The 27,908-nt window shown below is 34.9% G+C and overlaps 1 protein-coding gene and 1 long non-coding RNA gene across 4 annotated transcripts in view; one reads left to right on the forward strand and one right to left on the reverse strand.

Moving 5' to 3' along the window:
- The window catches only part of EPHA6 (EPH receptor A6), a 1,223,915-nt gene that overhangs the window by 571,045 nt on the left and 624,962 nt on the right, over positions 1–27,908 (reverse strand). The gene's annotated exons all lie outside the window — the stretch shown is intronic.
- LOC103106737 (uncharacterized) lies at positions 24,541–26,986 on the forward strand. The gene is made up of 2 exons (XR_471087.2): positions 24,541–24,757; positions 26,784–26,986. It is a non-coding gene; the product is annotated as an uncharacterized LOC103106737 (long non-coding RNA).

The raw sequence follows: 27,908 nt of genomic DNA on the forward strand, positions 1-27,908 counted from the left end.
GTTGCAGAGAACTTACTTCCAGTGCAAAGAAAAATCTTTTATTTGATTTCAAGCATTCTATCTTCTTTACTTTTTGCGATAAGAGGAAAGCTGGTGGGGAACAAGATTTTTTGCTCTTGTATAGCTTTTTGACTTCTGACTCCAATTATCTGGTCTAATTTCTAGCCTTTGGAGGGAAGAGTTGTAAGACGGTGCCTTCCATCTGATCTTCTGACTGAATACCTCCTATATTATATTGCATTTGTCTTGAATTTCAATCTCCAACCCATCTTGGATAGAAGAATAGCATCCCTCACTCAATGATGACCTCTGGAATTCTTTTTTAAAGAGGCAAAAATTATCTCTTCATTTTCAACTTTTCCTTCTCCCCTTCCTTCCATCTTCTAGTTCCCTCTTGATGACAAAGCCTCCCTCACCACCCCTTCTAATATTGATTGTACCTTCACTCATTCTCTTTAGCTCCCTGATTGAGTCAGGGGAGTTGAAATGTTCCTTGCTTTCTACTGCCACTTTGAGCTCCCCTTTCCCTTTTCCTCCATCCAAATGAATAGTAGTCCTTTTTCTTTGAAGTTCATGCTACCCATATGTATCACTCAATTAAATTCTCATAACTGTTGCCTAGCTAACCTTCCTTCTTCAATGAATTTGGTAATTGGCTGACAAGTTTTCTGTCCTCCCCAATTCTTACCCTCACACTAGAAGATTTACTCATACATGGTGTCTCTTATTCAAGTACCCTAACCATTCACTTCTTTTAAAGGTCATTTTAAATAGGTCATTTCCCATGACTTATTCCCCCTACTCATTTCAGTCACACACAAAGATATCATTTATTTGATTTTACCATTACTCACAAACATATCAATTCTATTTTAGGAATTCTAAGATCCTCTTATATGACCACAGTCCTGTAACTTTTCACCTATTTCTCTGACTTCCCTTACTAACCTCTACTATTTATTTGCACTCTGACCTATAACCACTTAATACCTCAGTTCTCTCTGAGATCATCTACTCTGCACTACGACTTTCTTCTTTTGTCCTTGGTCTTGATCCCTTAGAAAACAATTCATCTTTACACTATTATCTTCTTTTATTTTCTAGCTCTTTGTCATAGTACTGATTATGTTCAGTGAAGCCTCCCATCATTTGCTCCTACATGTGATGCTAAATGAAGATGGAGAAAAATCACATAACTTTTCTGACTGGGCCAACTATGAAATTTTTGTTACACCATATCAAATGGGTTCTCACTGCTTCTAGGCAATCTTGGCTCTCTTATCAACTCATTATCCTTTTCTTCATAGAAATTCTTCCAAATTTTTTGTCCTTCTTGAAAGATTCTCTCTACCCCAGTTCTTAGATTTAAGAAACTTGCTTCATATTTTATGAACAAAATTGAGATCATTCACTTGTGAGATTCTTTTTTTTTTTTGGTTTCCTTATCTTATATCACACAGAGGTGTTCTGCCATTATCTTCTGCTTTACTGCTTTATCACATAATAGAGTGGCCTTACTCTTTAGGAAGGTTAAAGCCCCTCCTTTGTCAAATGATCTCCTTCAACAGCTTCTACCCTCTATCTTTCCCCCACTTTGACCTTTTTCAGTCTCCCCTTATACACATGACCATATCTCCCTAATCCTAGGGGAGAAAAAAAACCCCCATTTGACCCTTCCTTCTACATTAACTGTCATCCTATTTCTCTTCTGTCCTTTGCAGCTAAATACTCAAAAAAGTGCACTAAGAAACACTTTTGCCTTCTCTATTCTCACTCACTTCTTAACTGAATCCTGCTCTCCCTAAAGTTATGAATGAATTCTTTGTTGCCAAATACAGTGGCCCTTTTTATTTATCATCAATCTCCTTGACCATTCTGCACCTGAAGATATTAAAAATTTTCTCCTCGTTGATACTCTCTTCTCTCTAGATTTCAGGACACCACTGTCTTCTGGTTCTTATCCTCCCTGCTCAATAAACTCCCATGGCTCCCAGATCAAATACATCTTCTATTTGGCATTCAAAATCTTCATAACTTAGCTCATACCATTCCAGTCTTCTTATATCTTTCTGCCTCTTAGATATACTTAGATTCAGTAAGACCCCACATTTTATCTAGATATTTTCTTTTTGCTATATGCCATGCCTAAAATGAGCTCCTTCCTTTGCTCCAAATGGCCTTTTTGTCTTCCTTTAAGTTTAAACTAAAATCCCTTCTTCTACAATATTTTTCTATTCTAGTGTCTTCCCCCTATTAATGACTTCCGTTTTATGCTGAATTAAGTTTGTTTTGTGTATTTTTCTTTCCATGTTGTCTCCCATATCAGATTATAATCTTCTTGAAGTCATGAACTATTTTTTTTTCTTTTTTCTTTATCCCCCTCAATGCTTAGTGCAGGGCTTGGTACATGATAAGCAATTAATAATTATTTATTGAATGATTTATTTTATGGATGAAATATTTACTATCATTACATTTAAAATATAAAAATTAAAGTTTTTAAAATATAAATACTTAGAATCCATTGCAGTATTTTAAAATTTAAAAGATATATAATTAAAAAGTTTGTTTATTCATCACAAATCTTATTAGACCTGTTTTCTTCAAGGTTCTTCTCAATTTTGTCAAAATATGCTGATCATTTCTTTTTCTCTTTACATACTTATACTGGGATTATAAATGATGCAGTATATACCCTTTGGATCAGCAATACTACTATTAGGTCTATGTCCCAAAAAGATCAAAGAAATAGGAAACACACCTATATAAAAATATTTATAGTAGTTTTTTCTTTGTGTGGTGACAAAGAATTGGAAACCGAGAGGATTCCCTTCAATTAGGGAATGGTTGAACAAGTTGGGTTATAAGATTGTTATAAAAATGATGAACAGGATAGTTTCAGAAAAATCTGAAAAGACTTATATGAACTGATACAAAAGGAATTGAGCAGAATCAGGAGAACACTGTGGACAAAAACAGCAATCTTATATCAGTTGTGAATGACAAAGATATTCTAAGCAAGACAATTCTGAAGGGCTAATGATGGAAAATGATACCAATCTGCAGAGAAATAACTGATGGAGTCTGAATATAGATTAAAGAAAACTTTTAAAATGTTCTTATTTTTCTTGGTGTTTTGGGGGAAGAAGGGAGGGTCTGTCTTTTCTTTTCCCACATAACAATATAGAAATAACTTTTTCATGACTTCATATATATAATTTATATCAAATTGCTCTCTTTCTTAAGGAGGGGCAACAGGAGAGGGTGAGAGATAATTTAAAAACTGAATAATTTTACATGTAATTGAGGAAAAATAAAATAAAAGATGATGCACTAAAATCTGTTCATCCATGGAATAGGAAGGCATGTTATTCAATATTATTTGTCATCTCCTGTCTGAAAACCTGAACATTATATTAAAGCTATATATTAAATTAGAGTTTTTAAAATAAACAGGTACTAAAAAACCAGATATCCATCTAGATTTAATATTCTTGAATTAACTTAGTTGAAATTGAAGAAAAACCATTCAAGTATAAAACATCATTATTGCGTGCTCTATGCAAAAGGAAATTCAGCTATGAGATTCTGTTTTTCAAATGCATTTTCAGATCTACAATATTTTTCCTAAAGCATTGTATGTAATATTCTTAGAAAAGGTAATTTACTTGTCAATATACAGAGATATTGGGTAGGTAGTTGGTATAATGGATAACAGCTCCTGACCTCAGCAGGACAATTTGATTTCAAATCTGTCCCCAGAAACTTACTAGCTATGTAAATCTGGGAAAATTATTTACCCCATTTGTCTGTATGAAATGTAGAAGATTTTGAAAAGACAAACCACTGCAGTATCTTTGCTAAAATAATCTCAAATGGAGTCATGAAGTGTTGGATATAATTGAAACAACTGAACAACAAACACAGAAACTTATACAGCACTATCTGACCTTATATTCAGGATTCTATACATTCTTTTTAGGGTACCTTAATCAAATATGTACATATTTAATCATTTTCAAGTGGATTCCCTATATATTTTATTGATACATTTTCAAATGAAATATTTTATTCCTGAAACATAATACAATTAGATGTATAAATCTGAACATTTGCAAGCAATGATTCTATCTTGCTATATTCTCTATAGCATATCAATCCTCTCTAAAATGCAGCACTCAAAACTAGGTTAATATAATCTTCAAGATACTATGATGAGTTAAACCTTATTGTACACATTTTGTAGTTGAAAAAATAAGTGTTCAGAGATATAAGGTGGTTGTTATGATAATACAAAAGTATTTAAGGGTGTGGCTAAGACTAAGAATTAGGTAATTTTTATTATCACTCTTTCAAGCTGAAATACTCCTTCACTCTATTATGAATTAAGTTCTTTTGTCACACATAAAGAGACTCAAATTTACTTCTCAAAATGATAGATTAAGTGATCATCTCTTAAGAATATTGTAGGAGGATTTTTGCTTTAGGTGAAAGGTGAAATGAGATGAACGTGAAAAAGGAAATTATGTTCTATTTTAGATTGTCAGATTAGTCTATATTTATGATCCTAAAATGAAGAAAATGAAAGAAATATAACTAAGTTACATTAAAATGTGATGGTAAACTCTAAAGTAGATGCAGGACATAGTCACAAATTGAATAATAGATAATATTTTTTCTCTGCATGAGTATTAATGAAGAATTGAGTATAAGGAAAGAGGATATTTTAAAATTAGTTTTCCACAGTCTCCATGGTATATTCCACTAAAAGTGTAGTTTCATGATGCTTAAAGGGTATGCCTTAAAGTCTTGTGAACTTGGGGGTAGCTGGGTTGCTCAGTGGATTGAAAGTCAGGTCTAGAAATGGGAGGTCCTGGGTTCTAATCTGACAGACACTTCCTAACTGTGTGACCCTGAACAAGTCACTTATTCCCCATGGCCTAAAAAAGACCAACAAAACAACTTGTGAACTCCATACAGAATCATGTAAAATAAGTGACTGCAGAAAAAGGAAGATATTTCATATTAAAGTGTTATTAAAGATAGAAAAAATGAAGAATTCAATAAATTTAATTATTTTAATTTGGCCTTAGTAAATCATATACCATTGTACTTTCCTGCAGAGGTGTAGTTTCTTTGCTGGGCGTCCCTGCTGACATAAAATACTAGAGCAGCAGTGGTAGCTATACTTTGCTTATGTCTTATTTTCTTTCTTATTATTTTTTTTAAACTTTATTTAGCTGATTTAAAACATTATTCCTAGGTTACAAGAATCATATTCTTTCTCTCCCTCCCCTCCTCCAACCCATCCTGTAGCCAACACGCAATTCCACTGGGTATTATTACATGGGTCCTGGATCAGAACCTCTTTCCATATTGTTGATGTTTTCAATAGGATGATCATTTGGAGTTTTCCGTCATATTCCCCTCGGCACATGTAATCAAGCAGTTGTTTTTCTTCAGTGTTTTTACTCCCACAGTTTTTCCTCTGAATGTGGATAGTGTTTTTTCACATAGATTCCTCCAGGTTGTTCAGGATCACTGCATTGCCACTAATGGTGAAGTCCATCACATTCGATTGTACCACAGTGTATCAGTGTCTGTGTACAATGTTCCCCTGGTTCTGCTCCTCTTGCTCTGCATCACTTCCTGGAGGTTGTTCCAGTCTCCATGGAATTCCTCCACTTTATTATTCCTTTGAGCACAATAGTATTCCATCACCAACATATACCACAATTTGTTCAGCCATTCCCCAATCGAAGGGCATCCCCTCGTTTTCCAATTTTTGGCCACCACAAAGAGCGCAGCTATGAATATTCTTGTACAAGTCTTTTTCCTTATTATCTCTTTGGGGTACAAACCCAGCAGTACTATGGCTGCATCAAAGGGTAGACAGTCTTTTATCGCCCTTTGGACATAGTTCCAAATTGCCCTCCAGAATGGTTGGATCAATTCACAACTCCACCAGCAATGAATTAATGTCCCTACTTTGCCATATCCCCTCCAGCATTCATTACTTTCCAAGTCAATTTGTTAGGTGTGAGGTGATACCTCAGAGTTGTTTTGACTTGCATCTCTCTGATTATAAGAGATTTAGAACACTTTTTTTCATGTGCTTATTAATAGTTTTGATTTCTTTAACTTAAAATTGCCTATTCATGTCCCTTGCCCATTTATCAACTGGAGAATGGCTTGATTTTTTGTTTAACTGATTTAGCTCCTTATAAATTTGAGTATTAGACCTTTGTTTTTGTTATGAACACATTTTCCCAGTTTGTTCCTTCCCTTCTAATTTTGGTTGCATTGGTTTTGTTTGAACACAAACTTTTTTAAATTGACGTAATAAAAATTATTTATTTTACATTTTGTGATTTTTTTCTAACCCTTGCTTGGTTTAAAAATATTTCCTTTCCCAAAGATGTGACATGTATACTATTCTGTGCTCACCTAATTTACTTATAGCTTCCTTCTTTATATTCAAATCATTCTCCCATTCTGAGTTTATCTTGGTGTAGGGTGAGAGATGTTGATCCAAACCTAATCTCTCCCATACTGTCTTCCAATTTTCCCAACAGATTTTATCAAATAGTGGATTGTCTATCCCCTAAGACAGGAACTTTGGGCTTTTCATAGACTATCTTGGTGAGGTCACTTACCCCAAATATATTCCATTGATTCTCCATTCTGTCTCTGAGCCAGTACCATATTGTTTTGATGACCACTGCTTTACACTATATTTTGAGATCTGGGACTTCAAGGCTATCTTCCTTCACATTCCTTTCATGATATCCCTGGATATCTTTGATCTTTTGGTCTTCCAAATAAACTTTGTTATGGCTTTTTTCTAATTCAATAAAAAGGTTTTTTTGTTACTTTAATGGGTATGGCACTAAATAAGTAAATTAGTTTGGACAGGTTTGTCATTTTTATTATGTTAGCTCATCTTACATGAGCAATCAAAGTACCAGCTTCTGGTCTTATTTATTAAATCAATAGTTCTTTGACTTTCAATTTTATTAATTTCTCCTTTGATTTTTAGGATCTCTAATTTAGTCTTCATCTGAGGATTTTTAATTTATTCACTTTCTAGTTTTTTAATTTGCATGCCCAATTCATTGACCTCTGCCCTCCCTAATTTGTTATTATATGAACGCAAGTATATAAATTTCACCCTGAGTGCCGCTTTGGCTGCATCCCATACATTTTGAAAGGCTGTCTCATTATTGCAATTTCCTTCACTGAAATTATACTTTCTATGATTTGTTCTTTAACCAATTTTGGAGAATCACGTTGTTTAATTTCCAATTAATTTTTTATTTGCCTCTCCATATACCCTTACTAATTATTATTTTCATTGCATTGTGGTCTGAGAAGGTTGCATTTATTATTTCTGCTCTTTTGCAGTTGTTTACAGTGTTTTTATTTCCTAGTACATGGTCAGTCTTTGTGAATGTACCATGTGCTGCTGAAAAGGTGTATTCCTTTTTTGTCCCTATTTATTTTTCTCCACATATCTACTAACTCTAATTTTTCTAAGATTTCATTGACTTCTCTTACCTCTCTCTTATTTATTTTTTTGTTTGATTTATCTAGTTCTGATAGAGGAAGGCTCAGGTCTCTGACTAATATAGTTTTTCTGTCTATTTCATCCTTGAGCTCCCTTAATTTCTCCTTTAGAAATTTGGATGCTATGCCATTTGGTGCATACATGTTGAGGAATGATATTTCCTCATTGCCTATACTACCTATCATCAGGATATAATTAACGTCCCTATCTCTTTTGACTATATATATTTTTACTTTGGCTTCATCAGATATCATGATAGTGACTCCTGCCTTCTTTTTATCAGTTGATGCCCAATAGATTTGGCTCCATCCTCTTATGTTTATCCTATGTGTGTCTATGTTCCTCATGTGTGTTTCCTGTAGACAGCATAAGGTAGGGTTTTGGTTTCTATTCTACTTTGCTATTCACTTGTGTTTTATGGGTGAGCTAATTCAATTCACATTCAGAGTTAAGATTCACAGCTGTGTATTTCCCAGCATTTTGATTTCCACTCCTAGTCCTGACCTTTCTTCTTTCACTATTTCCTTCTACACCAGTGTATTGTTTTTAATCAGTCCCCCTAATTCCAATCCTTATTTTACTTCCCTTTCTACCCCCTCCCTTCTTATTCCCCTTTTATTTTCTTTACAGTCTTTTTAAACTACTCCCATCCTTTCCTCACTTGTATTGCTTCCCTCCCCACCAGTGCATTTGTTAACCTTCTACTTTCCTATAGGGCACAAATCAATTCTCTTTCCTATATTTGATTGTTCTTTCCTCTTTGAGTCAATTTCAATGCATGTAAGAATTGAGTATTTCCTATCACTAACCTCTTTACCCTTCCAGTGTATTGATGTTCTCCCCCACTCCCATTCTGTGCTTCTTTGTGACATATAAATTTATCCCCTTTTGTTTCTTTTCCCATTTCTCTTAGTATTAACCTCTTTTTTAACTTGAGTTTTGTACATATATATATATTTATGATGCATACATATATCTATATACATATTCATGTCTTGGCATTTCATCCTATGCAGTGTGTTACTGTTCCCTCTAAGTATAATTCTTCTGCTACCCAGGTGATAATAATAATTTTTAAGAGTTACCAATATCTTCTATTCTTATAGTAATACATATCATTTTAACTTATTGGGTCCCTTAAAAAGTTTTTTTTTTCATTATGTTTTTCTTTTCCCCCCCTTTCTTAATTACCTTTTGATGATTCTCTTGGGTTCTCTGTTTGGGCATCAAACTTTCTGTTCAGGTCTCGTATTTTCTTTACAAATGCTTGGAATCCTTCTATTTTATTAATTGACCATACTTTCCCCTATAAGAATATAGCCAGTTTTTCTGGGTTGTTCATTCTTGGTTCTAGACCTAGTTCCTTTGTTTTCCAGAATATCATATTCCATGCCTTTGTTCTTCAGTGTAGATGCAGCCAAATCCTATGTTATCCTCACTGTGGTTCCATGGTATCTTAATGACTTCTTCTTAGCAGTTTGTAATATTTTTCCCTTGGTCTGCTAGTTCTGTCTGATATTTTTGGAGGTCATCTTTTATCTTCTTTGCCTCATCTTTCATATCCTTTGCCTCATTTTCAAAAGTGATTAATTTTGGTTTTAAAGATCCTATTTTCTTTTTTTAGTTCAAGTCCCTCTGTTTCCAGATGACTTATCTTGCTTTTAAAGTTCTTTTCCCAGTTGTCTTTACCCTCTCTTAATTGTGTTTTGAATTGTATTTTAGTTCTTCCACAGGCTCTGTCCAGTTTGCTGGAGTTTCTTTGTTTTTTCTTGGTGTTCCTTGATCTTCCTCTTTTACATTTGTTCTTTGTTCATTGTCTGGATAGAAGCTGTCAATTGTAATTTATTTTTTTCTTTTTCTGTTGTTTGCTCATATTTGTCCCTTCTTTTGCCCCTGTAGTTGCCTGCACTCTTGTTCCTCTCATTATGTGTTAGATCTGTGGATTTGGGCTTTTCTGTCAACCTTCACCCTTGGAGCTTAACAAGACCCTCCGTGTAATCTGTGGGGGAGGGTTGTTGGAGCTTGAGCTTCCCTGTCCTCTGAAGGCTTGATAAGATTAAGGCCATTAGAGTTGAATTTTCAGAGCTGGATGAACCCTGAGACCAAAACCTAAGGAAAAGGGGTGGGGGATATGGAGAGTCTTGCCTGCAAATAGGCTGCCTGCTCTGAGCTTTTCTCCAGCTGCTTCCCCACAGCCTGCTTTCTACACCCTGAGCCTGGCACAGCTTTGAGTACAAGGTACTCCCTCCAGACTAGTGTCTTTGCTTGCCCAGAGATTTCAGCCACTGCTGGAGGCTCAGTACTCTATGTGGGGTAGGGGTCTGTCCTTCTCCTTAAACCCAGAGTGTTCTCTAATTCAGGCTTTTGGGGGACATACCTTTTAAGTTGGGGCCAGCAGGAGGGTTCCTTGGCTCTGTCCTGTTGTTATGTTTGGTTTTCAGTCTCCTAGGAGCATTTAGTTTTTAATTGGTAGGGAAGGGTCTTCAGAGGTCTGAACGTTTGCTGCCTCTAAGTGGCCATCTTGACTCCACCTCCTCTTTCTTTTTTTTTAAAACCCTTACCTTCCATTTTGGAATGAATACTGTGTATTGATTCCAAGGCAGAAGATTGGTAAGGGCTAGGCAATGGGGGTTAAGTGACTTGCCCAGGGTCACACAGCTGGGAAGTGTCTGAGGTCACATTTGAACCTAGGACCTCCTATCTCTAGGTCTGGTTCTCAATCTACTGAGCTACCCAGATGCCCCCTTATGTCCTATTTTCTGCAATCCCGATTAACTCTTTAATTAACCAGGATGTTTATGCAGCATATCCCTTGTCATTTGGTGGTTAAGATCTACTTTAGGGTATCCAGTTCATATAATGAACCTCTCAAGAAATTGTACTATTTCTGATACCAATATTTGGTTAATAAATCAATAGCAGTGCTAGTAGCCATAAGCAGAAAGTGGCTTGGATAGCTCTCTACCACATTAAGAATTCTCATTCTTCCTTTATTTACTCCTGACTATATAGTATGAATGAAAAGGAAGACATAGTCTTTCCCAAAGATGAAAAACATGAAAAAAAAGTTAAAAGGAGAGGAATTTTTGCCAACATATTTGAAATAATTGAATACATCACTGACTAGCAGGTTACACTGAAATAAATAATATTAAACATCAGTGGATTCAAGGTTCTATCCAAAATAGGACTCCCATTCCACACTATATTTCACATATCTCTATCTACAATTTGCTTTTAGTAATGGGAATCTGGCAGTATACAAAACAGTTAATTGTTTTCCAATAGTTTTAAATATTTAGAAAATTCTTATCTTGTTTCCTCTTTCATGGACTATTATAATAATCTTCAAACTAAATTTTCTGCTTCAAGGATCTCCTTTCTCTAATTCATCTTCCACAGACCTGCTAAATAATACTTTTAACACTTGGATCCTTATTGCCAAAAGGACCTAGTAAAACAAACAAAAACCCAAACTGCTCAACCTGACGCAATTCCCTTCACATCTGGCTTTATGGAAGTACATTATTTTCTTTTACCCAGTCTAACATTTGGCATAATGGGGCTAGCTGTTCCCTTAGCCCAACAAGCTCAGCCTTCTTGTGCATTTATATATATTATTCCCCATGGAATTCACTCAATTCACTTCAATTTAACAGTCATTTATTATTTAGTATTTATAAGGAGTGGCATTTAGATAAAATAGTAAAACTTGAATCGGTAACTTATGAGTTTAAGGCTTTATCTTTGATATTTACTAGTCATTTTTCCATTGTCAACAGCTCAGCCTCAGGTAACTTAATTTTTTTTAATGTTAATTAATTAATTAATTCAGAATATTTTGCCATGGTTACATGACTCATGTTCTTTCTCTACCTTCCTCTCACTGCCCTCCCATAGCCCATGTACAATTCCACTGGGTTTTGCATATATCATTGATCAAGACCTATTTCCATAGTATTGATATTTGCATTAGGGTGATCGTTTAGAGTCTACATCCCCAATCATATCCCCAATCAACCCATGTATTCAAGCAGCTGTTTTTCTTCTGTGCTTCTACTCCCACAGTTCTTTCTCTGGGTGTGGATAGTGTTCTTTCTCATTAGTGCCTCAGAATTGTCCCCTCAGATAACTTTTAAAAATATAGTCTAAAAATTAAGTACTAGACTAGATGATATATGCATTTTTGGAGTTTCCACATCAATGGGAATCTCAGACATTTGACATATTTCTGTATTTGCAAGCCAATACACTAATTTCTGAGAGATACAATATAACAACACAAGACAATTTATATTTGGCTTGTACAGAACTCATCCTCCAGGAGCTACTCAGAAGGTGATGCTATCTATATCTATATCTATATCTATATCTATATATCAATAAGTGTTTCAAAATATCAACTGATATGTGATTTCAATAATATATATTCTTTTCCTTGTTCCAGTGATACAGATCATGAAATGTTATTATTTCCAATGATGGGGACATCTGTGTCTGTTCATCCTGTGTAACCATTATCCATGTGTTCACTTAAATCTGCCACAGTGTATCATGATAGGGGCCCTTGCTATACTCTCTATATTGCAAGGATGTCAGTGCAGTTTTCCTGACTATCAGTTATCCATGACTTCACTTTTCTACATTGATGATGATCATTGATAACATCCTTTACCCAACTGTTCTTGCAGAGATCATTATGACCGAATGCCTACCATGTACCTCTTCACTGTCCTTTAGGTTACTGTTAAGTAATCTGATTAAGATAGGGAAGGGACACTGTCATTTTTGGGAACCAGGAAGAACAGACTTTAATACAGGGTTTTGCTTTGATCTTCATCATGCTAATTGTGAAATATACTTCTATTTTTTTGGTTGTTTTTAAAGGTTGGTTTTGTAATTTAGTGCATTAATTGACCAGTTTAATATCATTCACAAATTTGGAAAATCAGCTTTCTGATCCAAGTGATACAGTGAAAAATTTTTATGAAAAATTTGAAGGGAGTCTAGTTAAGCACAGAAAATATTATACTAAATCCAAAAGACACTTTCATTCCAGACTGACATCAATCCATCAATTGACACTCATCTGTGTAGCCATTTAGTTCTAAGCATTCTGCTCACATTTCTCCATCTTGAACACAAGTGTAAGACCTTGTTGGATGTCTTTCTGAACTATATCTACAGAATCCTCTGTGGATATTCCCTTTACAACCCTATTCATAAAAAGAAGTGAGACATCATCCTCTAGGTTCAACTCCTTTGATCCTCTGCTTGGTCACACTTAAGGCAAGTCAGAAAAAAATCGATGCCATTCTTGGTTTTAAAAGACCTTGAGTGAAGACTTCCTCTAACTTTTCTTAGGAAAGATTGCTGAAGTTTCTTCTTCATGCAATCCACAGAGAAGGTAGAAGCAAGGATTTATTTGATGTTCTTTGTCTTCATTCTTTAGAAAGCAATCTGCAATTAAGTGTCTAATAATAGATTACACTAGATGGTTCACAGTTTGAATTTGCTTAGAAGCTACTCTGTCTTTAGACATGAAATAGGGCTACATATCTTACTTCTCAGCCTACAATTCAGACTGCCTTAAATGAAGTAGCATAGCAGGGATGGACTGCTGGGAAACCACAGCAGCAAACAGGAAATTTGGCACACAGTAATCAGAAATGAGGCCCAAATGGAGACAAAGTCACAGAGAGTTACAGACATGGCCAAGCTCTGTAAATTGTATCTGCAGCAACAAAACAAAGGCCACCTTTTGTAGTCTTTATATTTATATAATATGAAAAAAACCCTGTTGTTTCCAACTGGCATTTTCAGTCACAAGTGCAGCTGGAGATAGTAATCCCTTTGGGTGTTTTAGCATTGAATAGGATGGAAAAAATGTAGTAATATTACTGATTACAATTAATTTTACAATTTTACAATATTTCGGATGTTAGAACAGACTTACTTTTGAATGGAAGAAGGTAAACTAATTAGCAGTGATAACTGTTTTATGGACAATACTAAAGAAAGCTAGATCCTATTTTTATGGTGTCTTAATTTGACACAATAGACTATGGGTAAAAATTAATAAGATTATTCTTAAAAGGAGTATCTATGCAGGAATCATATGATCAATGGAGTAGAGGGACCTAAAAGATAAGATAGTCTAAATTCTTCATTCCTCAAATAAGAAAATGGAGACCCATAGAAAAGAAGGTTCAGACTGCAGTATTTTTGGTGGGTTTTTTATGTAAAGCTAATAAACCAATCTACTATGGAAATCTAGGGGAGAGGAGCATGTTCTGAGTTTCTCTAAACCTTGCACCTTCAAAAATACTGGAAAACCCAAAGTATTACAAATTCACATCATTGAAAGGTCTTTGGGCTGTGACAGGAGCTTGGATACTAAATCACTTGATCACCTTGAACGAGTCCGCCGTTCTCTCTGGGACTTCATCTTATTGTCTATAAAGGGAAGGAACTGACCTACATCACTCCTGGGGTTCATTTACCATCTTTTATTTTGTGAAAGCTCTTGGTAACTATTAACAAGGGTTAGAATGAATAGAAAGCAGAACCCAGAGCTGTGGACCCACCCCACAGCAAGTGCTTATTAAGGTTTTGCTGACTGATTGATTAACTGGTACTAAGGCAAAGAAAACACCTTTTGATCAAAGCAATTTGATCTGGGTTAAACATTTTATCATGGGAAACTTACTTCCATATTAACCATTGTTGTCCAAGAATACTCATATAAAACAAAAACTCCAGAATAAAAACACAAATAAACTAGAATTAAAAATAGTAAGCTTTCATCTGCATTCCGACTCCTGCAGTTGTTTCTCTGGATGTGGAGAGCATTCTTTGTCAAGTCCTTCATTACTGTCCTGGATCACTGCATTGCTGAGAGCAGCCAAGTCTTTCAAAGTTGATCACTGTTCAGTATTGCTGTTACTGTCTACAACATTCTCCTGGTTCTGCTTATTTTCCTTTACATCAGTTCATGTAGGTCTTTCCGGATGTTTCTGAAATCATCCTGTTCATCATTTCTTATAGCACAATTTGTTCAGCCATTCCCTAATTGATGACCATTCCCTCAATTTCTAATTCTCTGCCACCACAAAAAGAGCAGCTAGAGATATTTGTGTACAAATAGATCCTTCACCCTCCCCCACTTTTAAAATAACTCTGAAATACAGACCTGACATACAGGACCAAAAGGTTTGCACATTGCCTCTGCTATAGTCACACACACATTCTCATCATTGTCTCTCTATCTATTTATTGAGTCACTTTCTGTCTCTTAGCTTTTCTTTTTTTTTTTTAAGTTTAAACCCTGACTTTCTGTCTTTGAATTAATACTGTGTATTGGTTCCAAGGCAGAAGACTGATAAGGGCTAGGCAATGGGGGTTACGTGACTTGCCCAAGGGCACATAGCTAGGATGTGTCTGAAGTCACATTTGAACCCAGGATCTCCCATTTCTAGATCTGTCCCAGATGCTCTTAGCTTTTTGATTCTCTTTGTCCATCACTGTCTGGATCTCTCTCTCTCTCTCTCTCTCTCTCTCTCTCTCTCTCTCTCTCTCTGTTTCTGTCTCTGTCTCTCAATAAATTGATTACAATAGCAAAATAATAGATTTCTGATCATTTTAACTTATGAATGACTAAATATTTCAGATAATTTCTTAACTTATAGCTCAAAGGTCTAACAAGTTTCTTTGATAGATAATATCTACTATCTCAAACTTCTAAAGTGATCTCAGCAAATTTCTTGTGAATATCCTGAGGAAGATTAACAAATATTTTTCCCTTTTGAGACTTGGAACTTTAAGTAATTGACATGATGTTCATGACCTACGTTAGTCTTTTGTTTATTATATAAAGTCAACATAGCTGCTTGGCATACACAGTTCAGATAATAAATGTATGTGATATATAATGCCTTTATTTATCACTAGACATAGAAACAGGGTAGCTAAGTAGAGTAGTGGACAGAGTTCCAGGCCTACAGTCAGGAAGGCTTATCTTCCTGTGTTCAGATCTGGCTTTGGACACTTTGTATCCTGAGAAGTTAACTTAATGCTATTTGCCTCAGTTCCTCATCTATAAAATGAGCTTGAGAAGAAAATGGCAAGCCATTACAGTATCGTTGCCAAGAAAACCCCAAATGGGGTCATGAAGAGTCAGATATAATTTAAAAATAACTGAAAAAGCAAGAAAGTTGACAGATAAGCATTTTTATATGACCCAATCTAAAATTTTATTTCTAATACTGTTTTTCTTGTGACATCATTAAATATGTTTCAATTATAGCTGAAGTTTATCCCCTCCCCCTCCTGAGTAGCTGTCCATCAAATATTCCTGACATACCACAGTTGTGCCAGGTTTTGCCTTGGTCAATGTGCTGTGCATCAATAAAGGTCAAGGTTTTGGGCTTCTTAGTGGGGGAATCCAGAGAGAATCTGGAGGGAACCGAGGAGTGAAGGAAGAAGGAAGAAGTTGGGAAGAGCAGGCAGGTGAAGGGAGGGAGGAAGAGACCTGCAGGCTAGGGACCATGCCATCAGGTTACTTATAGGAATGATTGTCTACCCTTCCTAATAAACTTTATAAAATATACATCTGGGTAGAAATATTATTCCAATTCTTACATAGTTTAAAAAGTTTAAAATTTTAAATTCACTTACCAAAATCAGGTTCTTCTCAATTCCCTCAGTAAATTTTTAGTTCTATTTCTACCTCTTTTAATATTAAAATTAGTCTTTCACTCCTTACAGTTATTTTCCTAAGCAACTTAGTGCTCAACCATTCATCTCTGACTTGTTTCATTATTTCTGCAATGCTGCCACTCACTTCAACATTAGATTCTGCAGAAATTATTCATTTTAAGCATGTCAGGAATCATAACTGATTATTCAATATGCATGATTCCAGGGAAAACCAGCAGCTGCAACAAGAACTTCAAGCATACATGAGGTACAGTGGAGCCATGGAAAGAGAAAGAGATTTTGGATCAGAGGATCTAGTCTCAGATTTTGAATTCATCACTTTGTACCATCACTTAGGAACTTAGGCAATTCACTTAACCATTAGGTTTTATTTTTGTCATATGCAAGACGAAAGATTGGGATTAGGTAACCTCTGTTCTCTCTTGTGTCTCTAACCCAGTGATCTTTTGATAGATACGACCCCCTGGGGACTTGGGAAATATTTTGAATTCTTTTAACATACAATATTGAATTTATTGGTAATAAAATTCTTGAAACGAAGTGTCAGAGTTTCTAAGCCCTGGGTTATAAAGGAGCTTTGATCCTGGCATGGTTAGGATGAAATAGAAGGTGTTCTTAAAGTGTTTGGAGAAAGGTTAAAAAAAAGATTTGAAGAAATATCCTTTTCTTACCAGTGACAAACAGTATATACTCTGAAGAAATTTTTAAAGTGAATGAGCTTGCTGACTGAGTCTTTAGTCTTCCAGGCAGGGATCAGACTGTCTGCCAACTAGAAAGATTGTTGAGGTAAGCAATAGAATGCCCTGGTGTGTGGTATGATGTTACTGGCATTATATTTCCAAATGCACTCTCTACCCGTCATAGTCAGGAGATATAAGGTTCCTTTACGCAAAAGCAATTTAAACAACTTCAATTCGCTTGTCATCATAGGAGAGTGACTAAAGAGAAGTACCTGGGGTCCAAAATGGCAGCTTAAGGAAATGTGTATGGGTGAAAATATGGAAAAATGCAGTTACTTTATAAAACATAGGAAAAATAAGATTGTGTAGTTTTTACCAGAGCTTTAATTAGGAATTTTGGTGTAGAGAGGAAAAAAATTGGTTGATTTATATTCCTGTTTGGACCCAAAGAACAGTGCTACTTAGCTGGGTGCAATCATAGAGCACATATAGACTCTACCCTTTGTGACATGACCGATGATCCATCAAGTTCCAATGTGCCAATCTCTGGAAAGAATTTGGAGTGGAGGCAGAGTAGAAGATAGTCTTTGGAGAAGGACAAAACCATTGTAGGTTTTATCCAATGGTACAGATCTTGCAGAAGATCACAAAGCATGGAGATATCAGATTAGCTGATTGCCACACAGAGGAAGCATGGATGGCCTCAGCATGCTGGCATCTGAGCTTTGGCTTTGATTTCTTGACTCTGTTTCTTAGTTTTTGTCCACCCTGATTCTTTTTATAGCCTATAACACTTCTGAACTCACCTTCCTTCTTGCTATTGTCCTCTCCTTGGCTCTACCACTGGCCTGTCCTTTTTTAGTTTCTTTTTCATGATCCTTTTCCTAAATGTGACAGTCCCTAAGGACTGTCTTTATTTCTCTCTGTAAATTTCCTCTCAGCAATTTTGTTCACTCACTTGACTTCAATTATTACCTTAATTCATCTAACTTCCAGATTTGTGTATCAGGATCTCATCTCTTGAGTCTTAGCTGTATTTCCATATGCTTGGTGAATACTTTCATCTGAATGCCCCATTAACATTAACCTCAATCTATCCAAAGCTGAACTCATCATCTGCCACCCTTGCCCCTCCTCCTGTTCCTTCCCCAATCCCCTACTACTTCCCAAATCTGTTGAAGGCATCACTACCCTCCCTCCTCTTGCCTCCCCACTAAGCCCCTTACATTCCTTCATTTCATAATTTAGATTAAACCATTAGCCTTATCTATAATTCTTCTTTTCAGTTACTCAGTTGCCAAGTCTCCTCTTTTCTCTATTAACCTTGCTATGATTTCAGTTCATTCTCTTTTCAAATGTCTCACCTGAACTAAAAAAATTAAAAAATCAATTCTAATTCATGCTTGCAAAAATGCCAAAATAATTTCCCCAATTTACAGGATTAAACATGCCAACTATCCATCTTAAATAACTTCAATGCCTCTCTACTACCCAGGTGATGAATTACAAACTTCTCATTCTGGAACTTGACTCTCACCTATTTTATTTCCCTTTCATACTACTTCTTTATATGAATTCTATATTCCAATGAAATACTTTCATGATTGTCAACCTGTGTTTTTCTGACTTTATGAATTTACATAATATATTCTCCTTACCTCGTGTCCCTTGACTTTCTCCCACATATGTGCCTTTGAAAATATTTTTTTCCTTCAAGACCCATTTTAGAAATCCAACCCCCCAATATCCTTAGGAGAAAATAATTTTTCTCTCCTCAGATTTTAGACCTCTTTCCTCCTATCCTATCCTATCATCACCTTCTATATTGTGTATTTCCATGCACATGTTATACCTCCTATCTGCTGGATTGCAAGCTTCCTTTGTGCAGGGAATGAGACATCTTTCATTAATTCCTCAGCACCTACCACAATTCATTACAAGTATTTAATAAATATTTGTTGAATAGAATTAGGTTTTCCTCATTTAATCTACAAATTTGTTCATCTGTAATTTTTCTCTTGTATGATTAAAATTACTTTTCTTAATCTATCAGCAATCAGAGTTTAATAGAGTAAACATAATAATTAAAAGAGATAATTTGGATTTGGGACCTTGAAAAGCATTACATCATTTATAGAGAATAAAGAGGTGTCTAAAGATGACAATTGGCCAATTCTAAATCATTAATGACCAACCATATTCTGGCCTGTAAAATATGATTCATTAATTAATTAAAATATAATTACATAAAATAATGTAAAATATAATTCATTAAAAATACATTAATCATTTCCTAGTAAAAAAGAAAATAATGTTAAATGGAGAAATTGTATTTTAAATTCCTAATTGTATTTATCCTTCTTATATAGGTCTGTCTTCAATTTTTTGACCTTTTTATATTTATTACTAATTATGATTGTTTTTAATGTAGGAAAATACTTTGTTATAGCTGTACCTTCAAAGTCTCATGTTCTAAAAAGTTCATGGCTCCATGAATAATATTTTTAAACCTGTTTACTTTTTCAAGAATTAATGTTTAATTTCTAAGTATGAAAATTTAAATCAAATAAGTTAATGAAAATAATTCTCAAAGTATTTACATCATCAAAACCCTGTATTTTTAGCCTCAGTCTTTTGGTGATGCTACATTACTGGAAATTGAAGGATGTCCTGATTGTTCAATTATCAAAACTTATGGGCCATCCCTTGCCCCCAAAATCAATGGAAACTTCTTGGTGGGTATAAATAGGTTGTATTATATTATTAATGACATTATATACAAGAAGCACTTTTGAAGAGACTTTCAATGAGATATAGGTAGTTAGGGAATATAATGAAAAATAGATCTAAGTTTAAATCCTACTTAAAAATTGTGTATGTCACTTGAAATCTATATAACTCAGTTTCCTTATCTGCAAAATGCAGATAATAATGGTAATTAACTCATGTGGAAGTTGTGAGAATAAAATGAAATGATATTTAAGCACATTATAAATCTTCAAGATGTTTCTTATTTTCCTTATTAATATTATTATTATCCATAAAAGAGGTGTATCAGTCAGATTATGAGAGCAAGACATAGCATATAGGTAACCTGCATACTGTACTAGGACCAATATATGATCTAGTCAAAGGTATCCAGTATTGGGAGAAAGATCTGTTTTATGTAGATTTGTAGAAGGAAAAGAACAGAGATGGGTGGTAAAAAGGGGTTTCCTTCTGTATCTAAAATATACATAGCAATGAGACCTAAGAACTCTTCAAATACTGAAATTTAAACTTAAATTGTCATATATGAGCATTAAAGCTTTATTGTCTCTTTTATATATTCCCCATTTTATTTGGAAAACTTGTTTTTAAACATATTTTCCCATTACTTTCCTAGACCTTTTAAAATCAAGAATCAGGGCCATATGACATTTTTATATTTGCAGTCTATATTTTATACTTCTTTGGATTTTTTTTTTGCATTTTTTCTTTTCTTTTTTAGATGATGATGATGATGAGGTAATGGATGAAGAAACTGGGCAGGTTAGCATTCCATTTATTTTCTATCTCTAATATTCATTCACATCTTTTGAGCCTTCTTTTGCTCTTAACCTTTAATTCTTAGACTTTGTACTCTCTTTTTACCTATTTGCCTTACTTTGCATGTCTTTTCCTGATTCTTTTTCTTGTTTGTACATTTTAATTGTGTGCTCTAGTGATCACCTCGCTTCCTCTGCTGAATTGGCTTTTCTAAAAACAACATTTCCAAAGATGTGATTGCTGATTCTCTACACTAAAGGGAATGCTCATTTATGAAATGCCCATTCAGCACTATGGAGTAGAAGTACTAATAGTTGGACATCCCAGAATCCACTTTGTTGTTATAATGGTGATTTATTACTCCCTTTCCAAAGTTGAGAGAAACGTACTCTATAGGAATTTGGGTTTCTTCCCATGGATACAGACAGACCATGTTTCTTCATTTGCATATTGCTGCAGTAATAAAATATTTTGAGATCTCCCTATGAGTAATATACTACATTATTAAACAGGGCATATTGTTTTAACTGGTACATTTCGATATTAAGAACATAATTGTTGTGTATAATAGTTTGATATAAGTACTTAGAAATTGAGTATTATCATCAAAAGTGGCAGTTAAAACTATTTTTGATTATTGCATTTATCATAGACTTGTTTGAGTTCAGATATAATGAAATATTTTTGTCTGTAAATTATTGCTGCCGATCATCATTCTGGAATAATAGCTAGCACCCAAATTACCATTGTGACATTATCTTTTAAAAGATGAACAGAAGATATACTGACAACTCCTCTAAAAGAAAATAAAAAGGCAATTTAATTACCCAAAAAAGTATATTTTTCTCAAATCAATACTCCTAGAATGGGAAGTGGGGGCGGGGGGATAAGATTTGGCAATCAAAAGACATGGCTTCAAACTTCAATATTGCTACTTACTTACACCATTTTTATGATATGTAGGAATGTGCAAGTCATTTCAATTCTCTGGGCTCCACATTTTTCATTTGTGATAATAATAGATAGATGGAACTCTAATTTTATTGGCTTGCTTATTCCCTTTACTGTCACAAATGGAAATCCATTTCTACCTTTTCATTCTGTGGGGTTCTTGCTCATGTCTTTCAATAAATCTTCCAAATAAATCTATTAAACATACCATAGGCTTTCTGATGCTTTTGATACCTCAGAGACACCAGAGTATAATTTCATCAGACCATCTATTAACTTTCATTCTCACTATGTGATCAATCCAACTTCTTTTCCAGTCATATATCTTAATAAAGCCAATTATGCAATTTTTTAAACAGAAGTCAGAATTAATGACATGCTACAATCTATTGGCCATCATACACACTTCTGTTTCTTGTGAAGTTACTTGTTATTTTGAATCTTCTGAGATCATAGTATTTCATCATCTATAGAGTCAAATGATCACTGAGAATATACAAACATTGAAAAGCAAGATTTTTCAATAAATGAACAATTTGGGGTTATTGAAAGCACCATGGTCCAGCATATTCTCCTTTTTCTCCTCAATCATGGTATCAGGCTATTATATTTTAACAATGTTGTCTAGTGCAGAAAAGGAAAATAACAAATGTTGGAGGGGATGTGGGAAAATTCTTCTGACTCTCCCTTTCTCCCTCTCTTCCTCTTCTTCCCCTTCCTTAATATGGCAAGCAGCTTTTATAGATTTTACAAATGTGTAATCATGTAAAACATTTTGCCATATTTGTCATTTTGTAGAAGAGTTCTCAAGTAGAAGGAAAAAAAATTAAATATAGTGTTTTTGAGTCTCTAGTCAGATCCCAATTCTTTCTCAGAGGGTAGATTGTATTTTTTATTATAAATCTCTGGGGTTATCTTTGGTTGATCACAGTGGGTCATTCACAGTTTTTCATTAAGAAAAGTTGCTATTACTATGTACAAGTCCTCCTGGTTTTGATTAATTCACTTTGTATCGCTTCAATTAAGTCTTCCCAGAATTTTCTGAAATCATCCTGTTTCTCATTTCTTTTAGCACCATAACTATTATATACCACAATTTCTTTAGCCATTCCCCAAATTATGGACAAACTTTCCAATTCTTTGCTATCACAAAAAAAGAGCTGTAATAAATATTTTTGTACAAATGTGTCCTTTTTCCTTTTTAAAAACTCTTTGGGATTTAGCCCAAGTAATAGTATTGATGAGCATGCACACTTTTAGAGTCCTTTGAGCAAAGTTCCAAATTGCTCTTTAGAGTGGTTGAATCATATTGCAACTCCATTTACACTGTTGTCTAATAGACTTCAGGTAGGATAAAGAACTCCAAATATTTGGATGCTTAAGCAATATGAGTTATGAATGCTTCTCTCCTCCCTGCACTATCAAACGCTGAGAATTTAGAATTCACAATTAAAATTTGTTTTATTCAACCTTGAACAGAAGTCAGTTAATGTGAAGCTCTGCTGAACATGAAGTACACAACTGAGATAACTACTATTTCGTCTGTGTCTTTGTTGTTGTTGAGTTGATGTTTAATGCTGTTTAGTTCATGATCATATTTGGAGTTACCTTGACAAAGATACTGGAATAGTTTATTATTTCCTTCTCCAGTTCTTTTCACAGATGACTGAGGCAAATAGGATTAAGGGACTTGACCAGAATCACACAGCTAGTGAGTATCTGAGGCTGAATTTGAAATCATGTCCTCCTGACTTCAGGTATAGCACTTTATCCATTGCACCACCTAGCTCTACTCTTCTTGCATTAAAAAAAAAAAAATCTAATTCCATTAATGCTTCTTCCAAAGAGAATCTTGAATTAGGAGCAGAAGAAATAGGAGCAAAGGGATTTCCCTAGTAGGAAGGGGACTATAGCTATAAAGTATGGTTAGGTAATTCATAATAATAAACAAAAATTTTAATAATTAACAATAGTGATATATTTATATTTAAGGTTAACAAAATGCTTCATGTTTATGCTCTTCAACTTTTATAATGTAAAAGGGAATTCTTTGTTCTCTTTATCTATTTTGAATTAATCAACCAAAAACTGAAATACCTCTACTTAACACTAAGTAAGGGAGTTCACAATTACTTGGAGAGCTCCACCCTTTTAACTAAAATCAGTCAGAAACTTGTGAATCCTTTGGTAAGAGTTTACACTCTCAGATGATGAGAAGTGGATCCCATAGATACTGCCCCCTTGGGCAGTGGTAAGCAATTTGGAAGCTGTGATTGGCTCCTGTGAAGTGGAGGAAGGGACAGAAAATGGCATGGAAAAAGGACTATAAGGGGTCTTTGACTTTAATCTTCAGCTTCAAGCTACGGCTGGTGAATTGCCTCTTGGACGTGGCTTTGAACGGGGACTTCGGCTTTGACTTGGGATCTTGGCTCTTGGATCTTCTCCTTTGGACTTTGTCTCACATGAGTGGGTAGCTGGCCTTCTCTTCCTAGCTTCTGGAGAGGCCTCCTTCTCCTTGAGGAGGCTGAGTTGCTTGAACCTTTGTATAAGACATTACCAGGTCCTCTGGCTGAAGGTGAATGAGCCCTGCCAGGGCTGGGCTGGACACCAGAGCAACATTTAGTGTGATAGGTTAGATATTTTCTCTATCCTCTTCTTACATTTCTCTACTTTCACTCTTTCCACCTTTTTGTAAGCTATAACAAGTCACTTGACTTGAACTATATTATCTTTTAATCGGTGACCACAATATTAATCTATAAATCTCATATTTTAGTCAAATGCCTAAATTTTAATCCCCACATTTCTAATTCTATGAGGTAGATAATACAACAGATATACTGTTAGACTTGGTGTTAGGAAAACCTGAATTCAAATTTGGCCGCCACAACTTAAAAGCTGTTAAACTCTGGGCAAGTCACTTCATCTGTTTATCTCAGTTTTCTCATCTATAAAATGAGGATAATAATACCACCTATCTCACAAGATTATTATGAGGCTTGTAGTTATGAGTTGCAAGGGTTTGATGGACAGGAGCATGTGGCTGGAATCTTATGAGTCTGGGAGTTTTAGAATCTTTGGGATTCAGTTGAAACTGACTGTGGATCTGAAGAGGAAAGGAGAGAGAAGTATGGGTGAATCTGTCAGAAGATCAGTTCCCAAGACGCTAGCCTGTGAAGATGCTTTGGCTGTGGTGAGGATTTATTCTTCAATCATTTTCTAGTCAGGGATTGAGGAGCTGTCTTCAACTTGGAGGAGTTATCATGTGTGGACATTTCACCTTGGATTCCTGTTTTGGCTCCCAGAGACTCTTGTAAGATCCAGTCTCCCTGTTAGATTTGCCTTTAGAATATTAGTGTAGTTAGATAGATTTGTTAATTTAGGAGTTAAAATTAAGGGTATAAAGATAAGATCATCCTCTCCCTCACTTTCCTTCCTCCAAATCCTCTCCCCAATCTCAAATAAATACAAAATATTTAAATGTTAATCCTTATGTGTTTTCCCTTCCTAAAATCTTGGTATTACAGGCTCAAATTAGTTAATAATTATACAGTGTTTAGCACAATACCTACAGCATAATATATACTATTATTACTATTATTCAGTTATTTTTCATAATTAATAAGTGACTTGGGCTAGATTTAAACTCAAATCTTCCTGAATCCAGGCACAATGCTCTATCTCCAATAAAACTAAATTAATAAAGTTAGGCGGTACTTCTTTTCAAGTGGCAGTGCTTAAATGAAGAAAAGCCACCAGCTCTTAGACAGTGTCAAAGAGAATTGATGCTTATTTGCCTCCCTCTCCATCAGTGTAGAGGTATAGGCATTGACAACACAGGATTACCTTCATGGTATGATGGATGAGGTCAGTGATGGTGAACCTATGGCATGGATGCCAAAGATAGCATGCAGAGTGCTCTTTTTTAGGCACTCAGCTGCCTTCCTCCTTTCACCCCCTTCCAAAGTTTGTTACTAGTCAGAGGGACTCAGGCAGAGTTGCTCCCCTCCCCCTCTCCCCTGTGCCTGACATTTTTTCACATTTCCCCCACCACTGCCCAGCAGCCCACTGGGAGCACACAGTGGGTAAGGTAGACAGCTCACAGGCAGCAGAGCTGGAGGGAAGCAGAGCATTTGGCTATTTCCCTCCCTTTCTTCACCTGTGTTGAGGACATTTCTCAAATGACCTGCCCCTCTGCCCAGCAGCCCAATGGGTGCACTTTCTCCCTCCCCTATGTGGGGTAAGGGGGGCATGGCATGTGGTCTTGGGGTGGAGGCATAGCATTCAGTTTGGGGAGTGGGGTGGGGGAAGGGCCTGACACTCCATCTTTAAAAGGTTCACCATCATGCAATAGATGCTCAGTATAATAGGTGAAGACAGTCCATTTGGTTGATTGTCCTGATCATTATTACTAAAAATTTTAGTGCACTACTCTGTCCATAGTAACAAAAACCCATGATCTAGGATGTCTACTATTTCTTATGTAATATTCCTATCTTTAATATGATTTGAATGCACATCTGGATGTCTTTAACACTATATCATATTTGCCATGAATTTCTCTTTGAAGTGTTTGGTCAGCTCTAATAATCTATTCCAACTTTATTTTCTCATATGATGATGGTATTTATCTCAGTACACCAGAGACTAATGTTGAGCTACTATTGTAACAAATAGAAATCTAGAATTATAATTATATCATGACTTGTTTCATTTTTACATTTTTTTTACCTTTCTTGTTCCATCAAGAAATGCTTTGAGATGATCTGGTGTAGCTACAGCTTGCATTAAACTCACCCTATCCTTACCTGATTTTTTTGCTTTTTTATGAATTATTCAAATTCATCTTTCATTTTCCAATATAATATTTTGTAAATAAACTAGTACTCTAAATTACAATTAGTTACCAGTTACCAGTTAGTTACCAGTCTGCCTTGCAACAAGATTATATTTTGGTGACTGAAATGGAAACTGGAATATTGAAGCTTTCTCTCAGTGGTAATTGCTTTTCAATAGTTAAACTTCTGAAAATGATGATAGAAGATAATGATCATTTTGTGATGGTAAATACAGGGAAAGAGTTCAGATGAATTGCTCAAATCATCTTAAAAATAATCTGAAATTGTGACCCCAATGTTGATAAATTATTTTCACTATTGACCGTGTAATACTTTTGCTAAGCAAATGCTTCAGAGAGGTCAAAGAGAGTTTATGTGATCTATAAGAAAATTATACACACATATATGTAAATATGAATATACATGTATATCTAGATATTGATTTTACCAATGTCTACCTATATGTCTATATCTATCTAATATGTCAGTTTTTTGTTGCAGGAAATAATTGTAAATAAATTGGCTTTTCACCATTTGAAGAATCATCTTTAAATGATCTTCTACAGTGTGAATATTGTTGTACCATACAAAAACAATAAATGTGTTGAATTCTGAGAAGGCAGGAATGATTGACTAATGAAGAATGAAATAAGCAGAACCAGAAGAATAATTTGTACCATAAATAAAGAAAAACAGTTTTGAAAGACTATAGAAATTTCACTAATTACATAAGCAATAATGACTTTAGAAAACTGTTGATAAAGGATGCTTCCTTCCTTTCGGCAGAGAAATGATGAAATGGATATATAGAATGAAATATGTTTTCTGATATGGCCAACATATTTAATTGCTTTTCTTGTATATATTTATGTTATAAGGGAGAACATCTATGGGTGAGGAGGGGTATTGTTAGTGGGTAGTGCTGAACATACAAAAGAAGAGAGAGAAAAGCAAAAAATAATCAGTCCGACAATTTTTTAAAGTATTTAGAAAATGCTGACATTTTGCTCCACATTGAGCAATGTAGCAGAGAGGGTGGGTATAGTCAATGTAGGAGGGGGTAGGAAGCTAGGTAGGCAGATGAGCATTTTTTGATGGAGCTATAATTTAGTATTACCATTTTGGAAAGATGCTTGTAACTATGCAAATAAAATGAGTAAAATGGCCAATCTCTTTGACTTGGAGGTCCCATTACTAGAACTATATTCCAATGATGTCATTGATGAGAAGAAAATCCTCATACATACCCAAGAATTTTTAGGAGTACTTTTTAAATGGAAGTGAAGAACTGAAAAAAAAAGGTAGATTTCAATCAATTAGAGGCATGGCCAAACAAATTAACTCATAGAAATGTAATATACCATAAAATTGTGAATATGCTAAATAAAAGGAATATGAAAAGACATGAACTGAGGCAGAATAAGTTAAATAGAAGCAAGAAAACAACATATACCATGTCTACAACAATGTCATGGTAAGAAAAACCACAAGATAACTGAAAGTATCTTGTGCAAGAATAAGAGTAGTACCAAAGAAGATATATTTAAAAAGCACCTTTTATCAAGTGCTAGGAGATTCACACCTGAATATATTTATAAAAATATAATTTCAATTTGAAAATTAGTG

The sequence above is a fragment of the Monodelphis domestica genome, chromosome 8, assembly GCF_027887165.1.
Source record: "Monodelphis domestica isolate mMonDom1 chromosome 8, mMonDom1.pri, whole genome shotgun sequence".
Lineage (NCBI taxonomy): Eukaryota > Metazoa > Chordata > Mammalia > Didelphimorphia > Didelphidae > Monodelphis > Monodelphis domestica.